Genomic DNA, 17184 nt, shown 5'->3' on the forward strand with positions numbered 1-17184 from the left:
GGGCTCCATCCAATTTAGGGGATCTACTGGATGCATTTTTTTTTTATCTCATTTTCAATTATTTTAGCTTAAATTTAGAGTTAGTGATGCATTTAGGTGATCTGCTGGGAATGCTCTAATGTCACTTCAAATTTATGACAGCCTTGCATACTCTAAAATTTGTATATAATAAAATTATTTATTTTAAAATTATACTATATTTTTCATCATCTCACAATTTTCAATAAAATATTAATATTTTATTAAAAAATATTAATATAAGATTCTTAATTATTTTTTTATAAAATTTAAATTATAAAAGATAAATTAGACATATGAATAAGTACCAATAATAAACATTAAATTAATACAAGTTATTTTTAAATATTAATTTTAAGAAAATAACAAGCAGTATGACACAGCTAGTTAATTCACTAAAATAGATGATTTATAACATAAACAAAAAAGGTATTTAATTGTGTGTGTTGGTTTCAATAGAGTGATTAATACTTACTACCCATAAAACAATTTTTAAATTTGATGTTGTAATTATATATAATAAAAAATCGAGTTTAATTTGAAATCTAGTATTTGACTATTAGTTCTTTCTTTATTGGAAAGAAAGAAAGCTAGCGGAACCGATCAGCCTCGACCCACGGCCCAATCAAGCATATGCCCACTTTCAAATGGCTTTTAAAAGTTAAACACAATACTCCCTCCGTTCTCCAATTCGTGTCCAGCGAAAGTGACAAATAACCATTTCCCTATAACACGAATTGATGGACGGAGAGAGTAATAACTAATAAGGGTTAGTTGCGGGTAAATGAATTTTTAGTATTTTTAACTTTTTAAAAATTTCTTTAATTTAAATATACGAATTTTGTGTTCATTTAATTTTTTTCATGGTGAATAATTCTGGTTGAATTGTACTGCCTCCGTCCCTTGAATCATGATGCATATTACTTTTTGAGCCGTCCCACGAATTTTAATTCATTTCTAAATATAGTAACAATTAGCTAAAAAATAAGGGTTCTTAATTATACTTAATTATCATTTTTCTACTTTATTACCTACACACTTCTACTCTATCACTTTTCTACTTTATTACCTACACACTTAAAACACTAATCTACAACTCTTTAATTCTCGTGTCGAAACAAATGCATCAAGATTCATGGGACGGAGGGAGTAAATGATTTAGCTTCTACGTGACATATTTTATCTACGAGTCGTACACATGTCAATTTTAATTTAAGTTATTTGCATATAAATACACGAATTTTTAGCATATTTAGTTTTTGTTGCGAACTTAATACTTCTTCTAGTTTCTCTGTAATGGATCTGTGTTTGTATGATGAAATATTGCACTGATTAGGTGTTTTAATGTAATAAAAATGTAACCTTTTAGAAAAAGGGAGGGAGATATAGAAGATATAGAAGAAGAAGAAGAAGAAGAAGAAGAAGAAGAAGAAGAAGAAGAAAAGAAGAAAAGAGATGAGGAAGATGAGAGAATTCAGAGAATATTCATTAGCTAGGTTTTTCCCATACATGCAACACTTATAAAGTAGATGGTCCCCTTCCACGTAACAAACTAACTGAAAAACAATTAAGAAAAACAATAAAAGTAAAACATGCTTCTACTAATAATTAAAGAGCGTCTCTTGCATCCCTTAGCCACTTTCACGACTATCAATTCCCTGTTCCATTTGAACATTTCCCCAACGGCTACTTTGACAACAACAACTTTTCCCTCTTCAAGCCTTTTACCCTCCTCCAACTCTTCTACCAACTCTAGTACCGTGACAATACCTCCCCCATTTCGAGATCCTTGCCCTCGAGGATCTAACTCAGGAAACTTACGGAGTAGTGGCTTAGAATCTTCCCAGCTAGAAAAATGGGTTAAGTATCAAATAAGCCCCCCTCGTAGTGGCCCTTATCACGTTTGGCTCCCTATAGTCGAAGTTGGGCCAACTAAACCCTCATAGTCCCTAAAATCGAATAATTGGGCCCCTTGCCCTAACGATAGGTTAACGCCGTCCGTCTTCATTTTTTTTTTGGTTGGTGGTGGGACCCACACCCTCTTATTCCTCAAGCTCGCCGGAATCTCGCCGGAAAACACGCCACTCTACCCCTGAGCTCGACGGCATCCTAATCCCCTCCGCCCACAACTCCCTCCTGCAACTCGAGGTTCTTCTCCGTCACTGATCCATCAAATATTCTCTTCCAGGTTTTGCATTTGGGACTCTGGAACAACAATGCCGCATTTTATCAGAAAAAAATCACCAGCAACATTGTCAAATCCTTATAATAAATTCAGAGCGACGGCCACACAAGAAAAACATATAATTACACATAACTCGTTAGGCCATTTTACATAAGAATCCCCAAAAGCATATGTAGCTCGATGATAATAACTTATAAAATCTAAATATTCAAGACAGTTCAGAAAAATAAGCACAAACTGTGACACAAAACAATTTAACACAGATACAAAGGGGATTTTCAAGAAAGAGAAAGAAATAAAAGGGAGAGAGTCAGGGAAACGGACTTGGTGACTTGCTCCTTGTGAACCTGGAGGACATGTGATAAACATGTATTTTTATCTCTTGGTGTGTCATATTTGATGTTTAGTTATGAGGATTTTGTGTGTTTGATGATTTATTTGAGCTTATATTGATTTATGGTCAAGAACTTGTCACTTCCTTGTGTTTGAACGAATTTTCAGAAATAATGAAGCAGAATTTGGAAGAATTTACTTAAATACAAGTTGTAGTTCGTCTCGAGAGGAGTTCGTGAGCGCAAACGGATCGTAAATCGGAGTTCGGACGAGGGAGAACGAGCCAAAATAAAATCACTGCGCAAAGCTGTCAGGAGTTCTGTTTCGTCATGCGGGCCAACCATGTGGTCGCCGTATTTCCGCCCAAAAATTCTATTTTTAGCGATTTTGGGTATTTTTTAGTCCTACTTGACCTAGGGCATATAAATACTCCCCAAGAACTTATTCTCAGGACCTTTTATCACCATCTATCATATTTTTACTTTTCCTGAGAGCTGTGAGAGACGGAGAACGGAGCAAGAGCAAGATTGAAGATTCTCAACTTTACTACGGTTTCATTGTTGAATGTTTTGCAGTTTTATTGAGATATTGATTTTAGTTCATATGTCTATGTGTGGCTAGAATCCCTTTTTCTCATGGTTTATGGAGTAGACATGATTTGAATTTCTGACTGTTTTATTCAATTAATTGAGACTGTTATTCCTTTTTATGTTCTTGTTTTAATTGTTTGATTTATTGCTTGATCACCAATTTAGCATAATCATAGGTTTTAATTTGAGATCGGGAGATGATGATTATTACCTGAACTAAGAACATAGAACACATTTATTTTAATTCTAAAGGGAATTGATAATTGTGAGGGCATTACTCCTAGGAACTTTTAGGAATTACATGTTAGAAGTGTGATCCAGGGATGGTAGCCTTGTATGTAATCAACGGTTTGTATGCCACAGGAGTGAGTATAAACTAGCTTAGAGATTGCCTTAGGAATCATCTGATTAATTGAATTGAACATGTTAGTTAGGAGAATCTGTTGAAACCTTTGCCTTGGGAAATCTTCTCTTATCTGTTTTTCTGTTTCGTAACTTGACTTATTTTGTTTCCAGTGTTTATTTATTTTATTTATTTTCAGAAACAAAACTCTTAATTTCGTTTGTCCAGATAGAGTAGAATAATTTAGGATAGGAATTGGTTAATTCAGTCTCTATGGAATATGACCTTGCTTGCTACTGTACACAATTGCACCCGTGCACTTGCGGCGTGTCAAATAAAATAGCGAACAACATGGATGGCCATGCCGCCGGCGGTGGAGAGCTTCTTGTTGAGACGGGGAAGAACCTCGAGTTGCAGGAGGGAGTTGTGGGTGGAGGGGATTGGGATGCCGCCGAGCTCAGGGGTAGAGCGGCGTGTTTTCCGACGAGCTTGAGGAAGAAGAAGGTGTGGGTCCCACCACCAACCAAAAATAAATAAAGACGGACTGCGTTAACCTGTCGTTAGGGCAAGGGGCCCAATTATTCGATTTTAGGGACTATAAGGGTTTAGTTGACCCAACTTCAAATATAGGGAGCCAAACATGATAAGGGCCACTACGAGAGGGCCTTATTTCATACTTAACCCTAGAAAAATTTGCTCCATCTCGAGCCCATTAAACCAAAAATTGCGACACTTCTTTTCCATTTCGAGTAATCTGTCGTTAATCCAGTATTGCACAAGGCGTGACCTTGAAATGTCTCTCCAAATCAACATCAGGAAACTTTGTTGAAGGTACGACATCTTGTCCCGCGCATTTCTTTAAGAGAGAAACATGAAATACCGGATGAATCTTGGATGTTTCAGGAAGCCTCAACTTGTAAGCAATTGGCCCAATCTTCTCTAATATTTCGTAGAGACCATAAAACTTGGCAGCAAATTTCAAATTCCGGCGCAAGGTGACAAAGTTTTGTCGAAAAGGTTGCAGCTTAAGGTAAACAAACTCCCCAACATCGAAGGTGCGTTCACTCCTCTTCTGATCGGCAAATAACTTCATTCTGGATTGTGCGTGTTTGAGATTTTCCTTCAAAATGTGGATTGTTGCCTGACGTTGAGCTAACCAATCCCTAACTTCTTGATTAATGGAACTAAGATAAGCCCCAATCCAGTATGTGGTGGTGGATTACCATACAAAGCCTAATAGGGAGAGCACTTTAGACTGTTATGGTAATTGGTATTATACCAATATTCAGTTAGAGATAATAACCACTTAGTCCAATGCTTAGGATTTGACCCTGTCATGTACCTCAGATAATTCTCTAAGCATTGATTTACTCTTTCAGTCTGGCCATCCGTTTGTGGATGGTAGGCGGTTGATAATTCCAATTTAGTACCCATAAGCTTGAAGAGCTCCTTCCAAAAATGACATGTGAATATTTTATAACGATCAGAAACAATACTGACATGAGGCCCATGCAATTTATACACATGGTCCATGAATAGCCTAGCCACAACTTGGGCTGTAAAAGGATGAGCCAGGGAAATGAAATGTGAGTACTTACTCAATCTGTCCACCACCACCATTATAACATCATTTCCAAAATACTTAAGCAGGAAATATGGGTCCATGATTTATCAGGAATGGGTACTAGCTGAAGTAACCCAGGGTAACTTGATAAATATGGCTTGTTTCTCTGGCAAACGTCACACTCCTTCACCCATTTTTTTACATCCTTATTCATGCCAGGCCAGAAGAAAAATGTCTTAAGTCTGAAGTAGGTACCTTGGATCCCTGAATGTCCTCCAAAAGCTGAATTGTGCACCTCTGCCAGGATAATTTTCCTCATGTCAGTGGAAGAGCCAATCACCACCCTCTCCTTGAACTTAATGATTTCTGTTTCCACCTGAAACTCAGGGTGAGTTTGTGGATCAGCTAGTTTGGCAGTAAGTATCATAGTATAGTGAGAATCCCCTTCATAACTCTGCCTAACCTGCTGTAGCCATGCAGGTGATATAGTAGAAATCTCAAAAGTTTGGTCTCCTGTATCTGGATACCTAGACAAAGCATCAGCAGCCTTATTCTCCACCCCTTTGTTATACTGAATTTCATAGTCCAACCCAAGTAACTTAGTTATCCACTTCTACTGAACTGGATTCATTGTCTTTTGATCCAACAAATGCCTAAGAGCTTGCCGATCTGTTTTAATAATGAACTTATGGCCCTGTAAATATGATTTCCATTTCCGTACTGCCAATATCACAGCCAGGAACTCTATTTCATAAACTAAGAGAGCCTGATTTTTAGGACACAATGATTTACTCATATAAGCAATTGGTCTCTTATCTTGGAGTAGCACAGCCCCTACTCCAGTACCACTTGCATTAGTTTCTAGCACAAATTTCCTTGTAAAATCAGGAAGAGCTAAAACAGGGGCAGTAGTCATCGCTAACTTTAGGGTAGAAAAAGATTGTCCAGCTTTTGGTGTCCACCTGAAGCAATATTTCTTCAATAGCTCAGTTAAAGGTTTACTGATTATACCATAGTTCTTGATGAATTTCCTGTAACAACTTGTGCGTCCCAAAAATCCCCTTAGCTGCTTAACATTCACTGGTGTTGGGCATTGTACCATGCTCTCAATTTGTCTAGGGTCAGTAGCAACCCCACTTTCAGATATAATATGCCCCAAGTATTCAATTTCCTGCTGTTGAAATTGACACTTACTTTTCTTGGCAAAAAGAGACTGTTCTATCAGAATACTTAAGACTTCCCTCAAGTGTAGTAAATGCTCATCCCCTGACTTGCTGTACACCAGTATATCATCAAAGAATACTAGAACAAACTTCCTCAAATAAGGTTGGAATACTTGATTCATAAGAGACTGGATGGTAGTTGGTGCATTGCACAAGCCAAAAGGCATGACCAAAAATTCAAAGTGGACATGGTGTGTACTGAAAGCAGTGAGGTATCTATCTGTCTCCTTCACTAGAATACGAAAATATCCAGATCTTAAATCAAGCTTTGAGAAGAACTTAACCCCATGAAGCTCATCTAATAACTCATCAATCAAAGGGATAGGAAAATCATGCTTCACTGTGTGAGAATTAAGATATCTGTAATCAACACACATTCTCCATGACCTATCTTTTTTCTTTACTAATATGACTGGTGATGCAAACGGGCTCTTACTGTGTTGCATAATGCCTACCTCAAACAATTCTTGCACAATCTTTTCAATTTCATTCTTGTTGCTGTGTGAAGTTCTGTAGGGGTATTGGTGCTTAGGAATACCCCCTATCTTGAGATTAATTTGATGTTCAACTTCTCTAGCAGGGGGAAGGCCTTGAGGTTGCGCAAATATATCCTGGTGCTCCTCCAATAACAGTGCTAACTCAAAGCTTGTATTATGGGTGTCTTCCAAAACTTACTGACAGTCCACCAGGTAAACCTCCTCTACTTCATCTATGTGATAGTGCATCATGTGAAACAATCATTGGGTTGAAACTTCCTGAAACCTAGTTTGGTCAGTCTCTGCCTTTAGCTTGATTCTTTGTGTGTCCTTTTGTACAGTGAAAGTCATGCTCTTATAATCTAGAACAATAAGATAGCAGAATTCCAGCCAATCACGCTCTAATATCAAATCACACCCTTCACTAGCCAAGATTTGGGTGAGTATGTGAACTGATGACCTTGTACCTCCCAAGATAAATCCACTGCTCGCATATTACTAATCATATTTTAACCATTTGCAACCCTGATTAAAATTGGTGCAACTGATTCAATTTCAATGCCAATAACTTTTGCAAACTTCTCTTGTAAGAAGCTCAAGGTACTACCAGTATCTATGAGTACCCTGATTGGAGTGTTTCCAATCTTTCCAATAACCCTCATCGATCTGGAGTTGGCACCTCCCATCAAGGAGTGCATAATAATAGGGACTTCTTCCAAAGGCTCCTTCTCATCTAGCACCAGCTCAACATTTCCCTCTTCATGTTGTAAATAAGCCAATTCCCGTGCCTCGGTCATTTCCATATCCATAATTTTTTTTCATCACAATTAAAACATATTCCCTTTTATTTCCTAGCTGCCATGCATCTCAGTTGGTGTAAGTAGCTTAATGGGTGTTCTATTGTTTCCCTGGTTGTTAGGCTTAGTAATTGTTCTTTCTTCTGGCCTCTTATAACCTACGCTTGGGTTTTGGGTATTTTTAGGGAAATGTTTCACCCTTTTTGCAATGGCATCAAGTGTTGAAATCTGCTTGTGCCCCATTTCAACTGCCTCCATCAATGTTTTGGGTTTGAACAACAACATGAATCCCTGCATCTCTTCAGACAACCAACTGATGAAATTTGCAACAAAGTATTCATCTGAATAGTTCATGCTATTACTAAGTAATAGACAAGCTCTCAACGCTTCAAACTTCTCCACATACTCATCATAGGTTCCATTTTGTTTGAGGTTTTTGAACTCCATCACGATTTTTCCCTCATTCAAATCCTCAAACCTCGTAGCCACTACATCCATAAATTGCTCCCAAGTGATGGAGAATAAATTCTCACAGCCAAAGTTCTGTAGCCACTGCAATGTCTTTCCCTTAAAATTGTGAACAAAGAGTTGTATCATATTCTCATTAGGCATAACAGCCGTTAATTTGAAATAAGTATTACACTTAAGAATCTATCCCCTAGGATTGTCACCATTAAACTTTGGAAAATCGATTCGATGTAAGGAGTTTCCAGAGTTGAAGCTAGACTGAGAAGTGTAATCATTCATGACTTTAGACGTAAAAGAGAAGTTTCTAACAGGGTTACCTTCTTTCCTGAATGATCCCGAAGTTGGACCTAAGATAGATCCTGATCCTTCCTTGTTTTGGACCACACCTTGAAGTTGTCTTTTGATTTTACCCAGTGTAACAGTTAGTTGATCATACTTAGCATCCACTTTCTGATCAAGACCAACAATAAGTTCCTTCAGTCTCTCCTCAGTGACTGATCTCTGTAGTGATTCAGCTTGCAGTAACTGATCCATCTTCTTTTGTGCCTCTTGCAGTTTCTTCAGACGCGTGCCATCCGCCATGATTGAACAAGCCTTGCTAAAAAGCAAAGAAACCTTGCTCTGATATACCAACTATAATGGATCTGTGTTTGTATGATGAAATATTGCACTAATCTGGTGTTTTAATGTAATAAAAATGTAACCTTTGAGAATAAGGGAGGGAGATATAAAAGATATAGAAGAAGAAGAAATGAGGCGAGAAAGATAAGAGAATTCAGAGAATATTCATTAGCTAGGTTTTTCCCATACATGCAGCACTTATAAAGTAGATGGTCCACTCCCACATAACAAACTAACTGAAAAACAATTAAGAAAAACAATAAAAGTAAAACACGCTTCTACTAATAATTAAAGAGCGTCTCTTGCATCCCTTAGCTACTTTCACGACTATCAATTCCCTGTTCCATTTGAACATCTTCCCCAACGGCTACTTTGACAACAACAACTTCTCCCTCTTCAAGCCTTTTACCCTCCTCCAACTCTTCTCCCAACTCTAGTACCGTGACATTCTCCCACAAAATTCAATTTTCCCCATAAAATTCATTTCCATCATATTTATTACTTTGTGTGTGTTGTAATTAGTAATTCAATTTTTTTTATTGTGTCGATAAATTGGAAAGCTTTAATATGTTCTTTGGATTCAAAAATCCTATCATAGCATATTTCTCAACGAGTTTGTGATGTAATTAGTTATGGTTAAAATATTAATTCATATTTTTTTTATTGTGTTGAGAAATTGAAAAATATTAATAAGTATGATATTTGAATCTGAAATTTCTATAATTGAGTAAAAAATATAGGGAAAATAAATTTTGTGTGAAAAAATAAATTTCGTGGGAAAAAAATAAAAAGTATGAAATTCGATTGTAAAAAACTAACTAAAAATGCTGAAAATTCGTGTATTTATATGTTGCTGCTGCTACTACTACTACTAATAATAATAATAAAGGGATAATATTAATTAATTTTGATTAAATTCTAGTTTTGTATACTGCTTTAAAAATTTGTTTAACAATTACTAGACTTTAAATTTAATCTAGGTCAAATGCCGATCCAATCTACACATCAAACATCGTCATTTTCGAGTGAAAATTCACATAATTAACTAAAACTAGAGGAGAATTCCAGACAACTAATTAGCATTAAATTGGGTTAGAATTTAACTCGTTAAATTGAATCATAATCTAATTGATTAGTACTCCTCCGTCTCAGTTCAATAGATGACAAAGCTTGAACACATAAGTTAATTAAGAAAAACAATTTGCTCATAACAAAATAAGAGAGATAAAATAACATTTTTTTAGGGTATATATATTTGTTAACAAAATAAGAGAGATAAAATAACATTTTTTTTAGGGTATATATATTTGTCAAAAAGACAAGCGAGGGAAATGAAAATATTCTTTTTTAAATGAGAAGAGAGATATGTGTGAGCCACAATGACATATGGTGTAAATAATGATTTGTGTGAGATTATATATTTATTATGTATTGACTTTTTATTTTAATAAGTTGCCTATTAAAATGTGATGTCCAAATGTCAACGAGGCCTTGCTATAATGATAAAGTTGAGGCACCCAAAGACTTTCATTTGTGAGAGGTCTTGGGTTCGATCCCGTCTGCGTGTGGTGATATGTTCCCACTTTAAGTGGTGTTGTATTCCCACTTGTGTATGGTGTTCTGCCACTTTAGGTGTGGTACTGTATTCCCGTTTGCGTGCGGTGTTGTATTGTTTGGTGTTAAGGTCCTCGCTGAGTGCGATGATGTTTTCCTATTGTTTGGATAGTGGTGAGGTCTCGTCTGCATGCGGTTTGCATAATTAATTATATTTATATATAAATATATAGATTTAAAGTTCGATAATTGTTTGACAAAATTTAAGTTAATGGGCGAAACTAAAATTTGATCAAAAAAATTTAGCAACTTAATTATATGAAATAATAAAATAGTCAAATGCTTCCTATCGACATACGTGAAAACAATAATTTAATTATTTTATTTATTAATAGGTTAATTGCATATAATGTCACGAACTTTGCCCGAAATTTATTTTTCTCACTATCTTTAAAAATTTCATTTTTTATCAAATACTTTGATATTTGTCCAATTTCCCCACAATTTTTTTACCCTTAAATCGAAATCGACGTGGCGCTGATGTGGCTCGCCGGCATATATACGCCATTGCGATAAATTAAACAATGCGTTTCAGTTTAAACATTAAAACCCTCATTTCAGCAATCAGCGTCACAATGAGCGAAGCACCCACTACAAGAATTCAGCACATAGACAACATATATTTTGTGTTGTCTATGTGGGAAACATATGTTGTTGAGACCGGTGTTGTCTATTCTGGGGTGCTCATAGACAACATATATTATATGTTGTCTATTTAAACATAGACAACAAATGAAAGGTAACAGACAACATATATTATATGTTGTCTATTTAAACATAGACAACAATTTTAATCTGTTGTCTATAATAATATAGACAACATGTAAAATCTGTTGTTATAAATGATAGATTATCTGTTGTCTATTCTGTGTCGAAATTTAAAATAAATTTTTATAATATATTTAGATTCCTGTTTTATAATACCAATATATATATGACAAAATTAAAATACTTAAATTTCAAATAACCAAATAACACTCAAACTATTAATAAAAACTAGATTAATCCCATAAAAGTCAAACATTTTATTTGATATTTCATCAAAATCCATTACATCCACAATTGTATCGTCTCTAACTACGCCTTCATTTATCTACTAAAAAATCTCTAATACAATCTCCAACCTTTAACATTCACCACCAATCATCCAACAAATTCAACCATCCAACTAGCTTTAATCTACATGAAAAAAATCTTTTGCTAATTTAGCAATATCTTGGGAGATATCATCAGCACTTGCATCACTCCCGATTAGCACCACAACCTGCAAAACTCACCCAAACTCAATGCTTCTAAGCAAAAAAGAATTGGAATTCAGGTAAATGCATACACGCGCATACATGTAGAGAATATGTATTGCCAACTAGTGAATACACACGTCAAGGAATTCAAGAAAATTTGAATGTGGTGTAAACCTCTAACTTGGAATTCAAGTTAATTATGATGCTCAGGCATGAAATATATTTTCATGTGTAGTAATAAGGTCTAGAATTATAGTATTAGTATCAAGAAACTAAAATGTGAATCCAAATTGATTGTACCAAAATAAAGCAGTAATCTTAGTCTAGAACATGCAAATTTTAAAATCATCTCGATGCAAAAAAAATTAAGATAAAAAGGGACCAAAATAAGAGTATGATGATTCCAACTTACAGAAATTCACTTTCACAGACCTGTTAGCAAGATTCCACAGACAGATCAATATATGTATGGGCTGCCTATAGTTTAAGTAGCTAATCTAGAAACAGCGCTGTTTCTAGTTTTACGCAATAAAAATATCAGAAAGAAATGTTTTTGCTATTTAAGTTTATATTTTGCAGATTTAATTTTAATATATTGTTCCCTATGAATTCAATGCAGAAAATTGCAGGTAACAGGCCAAAACTAAAATATAGTTTAAAAGTTGATATGTAAACAAGCATGAGAGGAAAATAATGCAGCAGACACATACCTGATCAAGAAAGGGATCAGGAACGCGATAGTTGTGACTATGAATCTGTTTCCCTGGCCACTCTCAATGCCTGAATTGCAGTTGAAAAATCATTTCGACAAATCAATTCATCAAAGAATATTCTATTAATTAACTGCCTAAATTCCTAGAAGACGTAAAAAAGTGAAAGCATTTGGGGAACAAAAAAGTAATTGGACCGAAAATTCCCTTATGAAAAGGTACTAAACTTTACTCCCCCAAATACATATGTTCATCATTTTTGAAACAGGGAAACAGGGCAAAAAGCTCATCGAGTCTACTTACTCCTAAGATTTTGAAACAGGGCAAACGGTTTTGCAAAATGTGTTTTATACGTCGTTTACTAACATATGCCAGTTTCTGGCAGAGGAATTCAAAAATAGACTAAAAATAGAAGACGAGCTTGATTTTGCTTGAAACTTTGACATACTTTTCTAAACATATAAATCAGTATTCTATATAAAATTGGGCTCATAATATTGGGATTTGATCCCTCTGCTCCTCACCCAAAGTTTCTGCTGTGCAGAAGCTTACTTAGGTGTCTCACTGCACAATGCCCATCTTAGAAAAACTACAGAGAACAAGGTACTTATCCAAATAGGATGAAACGTACGCCAAACGAAATCTAGGGACGTCTAGTTTTGCCTATTAAAAGTTGAGGCTAAAACACTTAAAGGTGTAAGAGATATTTCCATTTTTGTATAGGCTAGCAAAATTGGGACAGTAAATTTTGACAAATCCTTCAAAATCCAATTCAACTTGGAATTGGCCGAAACTTGGGGATAACAGAGAGGACACTAAGGGGAACATTCAGACCAACTTTTGGAATATTCTGAGGTCGTTTGGTCAGCCTAATGGACATCTAAACACACTGCCAAGGCAAGGCGTGTGCTGCCATTGTGAAGCCTCGCTCCAAATTCATCCCCCATCATCTCTTATATACTTTTCAGCACACATAGGTGAACTTGAAACACACTATTTACCCATTAATTCATCAATTTATGTCCACCAACTCACATACATCACATTTACCAACACTTAACCATAACAAATGCGCACATATTCGCATAATGGTGCCACACCCTTCTCAGCAACATAATCCGGTGGAATCCTAACCACCCATTTCTAATATCCCTAAGCATGCTCCTATATACACAAAACTTATTCCTAATGCCACCAATTGGGCTATCTAGTAACAAGCAATAATAGGATATGGTTCACAAACATATAGAGATAATTGAGCCTTACCAAAAGAGAAATACGTACCTTATGAGCTCTAGCTGTTCCCGGGATTATAGGTTCACTTGCAAGTCTCAGAAAACGAGTAACATTGTCAGAATCGTCATGTATTCCTTCACCAAGAACATCAAGTCCATATATTTTTGCAGCTCGAGTGCTTGCAACTACTCTAGTCTCTCTCACCCCTTCAAAGACTACAATGTGCCCTAGTGTTAAGGTGAGGCAGAGAAAGATGTAAAAGGATATCGAAGTTCAAAATAATACCTAAAAGGCATGAGTAGGATCATCCGCAATTACTCCGGTTACGCCCAATTCATTCAGGAAAACCTCACATTGATCGAGTGCCTAAAAGGCTAAAATCTCCTGGGGAAAATCAAAATTATTATGTATGATTCATCTCCCTTTCTATCTATTTCACCTGCAAATTGAGGGACGAGCGGTGCCGGGGAAGAATCGGCAACGGCGTGAGGAACACCTGCAGACTGAGGAACGAGCGGCGCCGAGGAAGGTGTTGCGACAGCGTGAGAACGGAGCAGCACCGCGCTGAGAACTGTAGCAGCGGCGCCGGGGAAGGACTGGCGACGACGTGAGGGACGAATGGCGGCGGGGAAAGACCGGCGACGGCGTGAGGGACTAGCGCCGCCGTGGTGGTTGTAGCAGTGCGTGAGGGACGGCGTGAGGGATGTAGCAACAGTTAGGGATTTTTTGGTTTCACTGTAGCAGAGGCGTGTGCGTGTATAATCTTAATTTATCAATTTTTTTTCATTTTAGATTTACGCAATTGTTTTAAAAATCAGTTGTCTAGTAATATAATAAACAACAGAGTTTAACATACTTGTCTATAATCGTTGAATAAAGACAACAAAATAGAAAAATCCATTGTTTATTGTATTAATAGATAACATAAATTAATATATGTTGTCTTAGAGTGGCCATAGACAACAGATTTTGAAATATATTGTCTATGACCTTGATTTTTAATGGTTATAGACAACACAATTAGCCATATATGTTGTCTATATGATAATTAACAACACGTTTATTAAAATATGTTGTCTATTTTGTGTTGTCTATGAGTTAAATTCTTGTAGTGACCGGCGCCAACAATCGGTGCACTGGTTTGAAAGACTGGAAACACGAAGCAATCGGCGCCACTAGTTTGGAAGACCTCGACACGAAGACTTCCACACTGATCTGGAGAGGAACCCTTCGACAGAGGTGGTGGAAAGGAAAGCAATCGTATTTTTCTAGCGCCAAAAGCAATCTTTGATTTCCTTTTGCCCGATAAAAATGAAAAAGAGTAAAAGAAATTAGGGTTTTTTATTATGATTTAATATTATATGTGTAATTTAAAATTCATATATATTAAATCCACGTCACTGCTATGTCATTTTTCCGGTCATCGAAAAAAATCGTGGGGAAATTGAACAAATGTCAAAGTATTTGATAAAAAATAAATTTTTTAAAGATCATGGGAAAAACGAATTTCGGGCAAATTTCGTGATATCATATGCAATTAATCCTTTATTAATTAATCCTGTTTTTTTACACAAAAAAAATTCTAAATCATGATTTTAAAAGATTACGTGTATTTTTTATTTTATTTTTTATTTGGGAGTTTGAATTCTAAATCTTACCGTGTTCACATGCATGAGTTCTCGTCCGTATCCGAAGGACAAAAGATTATGTTTTTAAAAAATCCCACAGCGTTCTTCAAAAAAAAAATCCCATAGCGTGGTTCTTAAAAAAAAATCCCACAGCGTGAAATAATTTAGAAACCAGATAATAAATCCCATTTATACAAATTTGATGCTAATTATAATATATGAATGTGCTGCTTCGAATCGGAGCTGTTTCGCTGCTTTTGTTTACAGCTAATTGAACCTTAAATTTCCTCCATTTGTAAGCTTCGATACATACAGTATATATTTAGTACTAATTCGTATGTTGCTCTGTCGCTTTCATCTGTTTTTTTTTTTTAACTTCCAGTTTTTATAATTAATCATATTTTATATATATCTGTCTAAATCATATCATATTCAACTTTTAACGCTGGCTGGACCAAGTTTCAGCCAAGAAATAATTCTTAGTATTTTATTGGCTGAAATCATATATAAACATTTAAAACATCGAAATAAATTATATATATATATATATATATATATATATATAGGGAGAGGTTCAAATAAGAACCACTAATTAAAATTAGAACGGAGAACCATTTTAAGCCATTCGATCATCAAGATCTACGGTGGATGCATCATCTTGGTGGATGAATGCAGATCTTGGGTTCGAATCCTGAAGGGAGCGAAAAATTTATTTTTTTCGGATGCATTAAATTTAACAACGAATGCATTAATTTATATAGCAGATGCATTAATTTTAATGGTTCTTATGTTCTCACGATAATTATGGTTCTCACTATAACCGCACCCTATATATATATATATATATATATATATATATATATATACAATTTACACTATACATTTAGTTGTCTTCAATTTTATCATTTTCAATCTTCTCCTTTTCTCTCTCTCTCTTTTTTTTTAAAAATATCTATTTCTAGTTATTTTTATATAAAAAAATTATTAATAGGACATTATCTAATTATTATAGAATAATAACATACTTATACATAATTTTTTTAAGAAACACTATATAAAATATAATTTCATTTAACACATTTAATTCTTTTTAATTTTTTAATTTAATTATATTATATATATATATATATATATATTTGTATTTTTAACCTATAAATATTACCGTGGATTGAATGATGAATTGTTCTAGTTATATATCTTTATCTAACAATTAAAACTCGGATGAACTCGACAAACAATCTCAAATATAAACAAATCAGTATTTTCAAACAAATTTGAAAACTTAATAGCATGTCATGTCATTCAAAAACAAAAAAAGTTAGTACTACTATAAAAAATTCAGAGAATCGACAGTGTGAACGGAATCTGCAATATGAAATTGAATTTATCAGAAAATCACATTTACGTAAGTGGGATGGGAATGCGGAGTTTCGGACCCATTAATCAACTTTTCTTCTCTGCGAAATTTCGATTTGGACGACACTTTCACTTTCCTTCCTATTTTTACGTCCACGTTAGCCATACGGGAGACTTACATCATTTCGAATAATTATTGACATAAATTTTATTTTTACACTCCGTTCGCCAAAAGTGGACTACTTTGGCTAGGCACGAGAATTAATAAAATTGGTGATAATTTTAATAAAAAATTAAAGTGAATAATGGGACAATTTCTATAAAAAAAAAGTGGTATATTCTTTGCGGACGCCCGATATAGTAAAAGTTGTCCACTTTTGGCGGACGGAGGGAGTACTAATTAACTTTTAAGCATCTACAAAAAAAAAACAAAGAGGCCAAGCCAACTAAATAGAACAAACTCATCTCCAAACGGCATAAGATCTCGTGTCCCATAATTTTATGTGTGACATTATGTTTTATGTTAGATTTATTATTTTAAAAATATTTTTTATAAAAATAAAATTTATAATAATACTATGAATAATATTTAATTTTTATTTCAAAAAAATTAAAACTTTTAAAATATATATACCATGACTTTGAATTTATCATCCTATTATTAGCTAATAAAAGTGAAATTAAATGATAAAAAATAATTATATACCCTAGAATGGATAAACCCTAGTTAATAATTACAAAATCAAACTAAAGCATATAAAGTTAAAATCGAAGAAAAAAT

At 34.8% G+C, this 17184-nt stretch overlaps 1 long non-coding RNA gene across 1 annotated transcript; it reads right to left on the minus strand.

The window, feature by feature from the left end:
• Positions 1-11233: 11233 nt before the first annotated feature.
• On the minus strand, positions 11234-14225 carry LOC131002705 (uncharacterized). The gene is made up of 4 exons (XR_009094381.1): positions 13705-14225; positions 13468-13634; positions 12184-12253; positions 11234-11496 (listed from the first exon to the last, which is right to left on the minus strand). It is a non-coding gene; the product is annotated as an uncharacterized LOC131002705 (long non-coding RNA).
• Between the last annotated feature and the right edge of the window lie 2959 nt (positions 14226-17184).

Source organism: Salvia miltiorrhiza, unplaced genomic scaffold (assembly GCF_028751815.1).
Source record: "Salvia miltiorrhiza cultivar Shanhuang (shh) unplaced genomic scaffold, IMPLAD_Smil_shh fragScaff_scaffold_173, whole genome shotgun sequence".
Taxonomy (NCBI): domain Eukaryota; kingdom Viridiplantae; phylum Streptophyta; class Magnoliopsida; order Lamiales; family Lamiaceae; genus Salvia; species Salvia miltiorrhiza.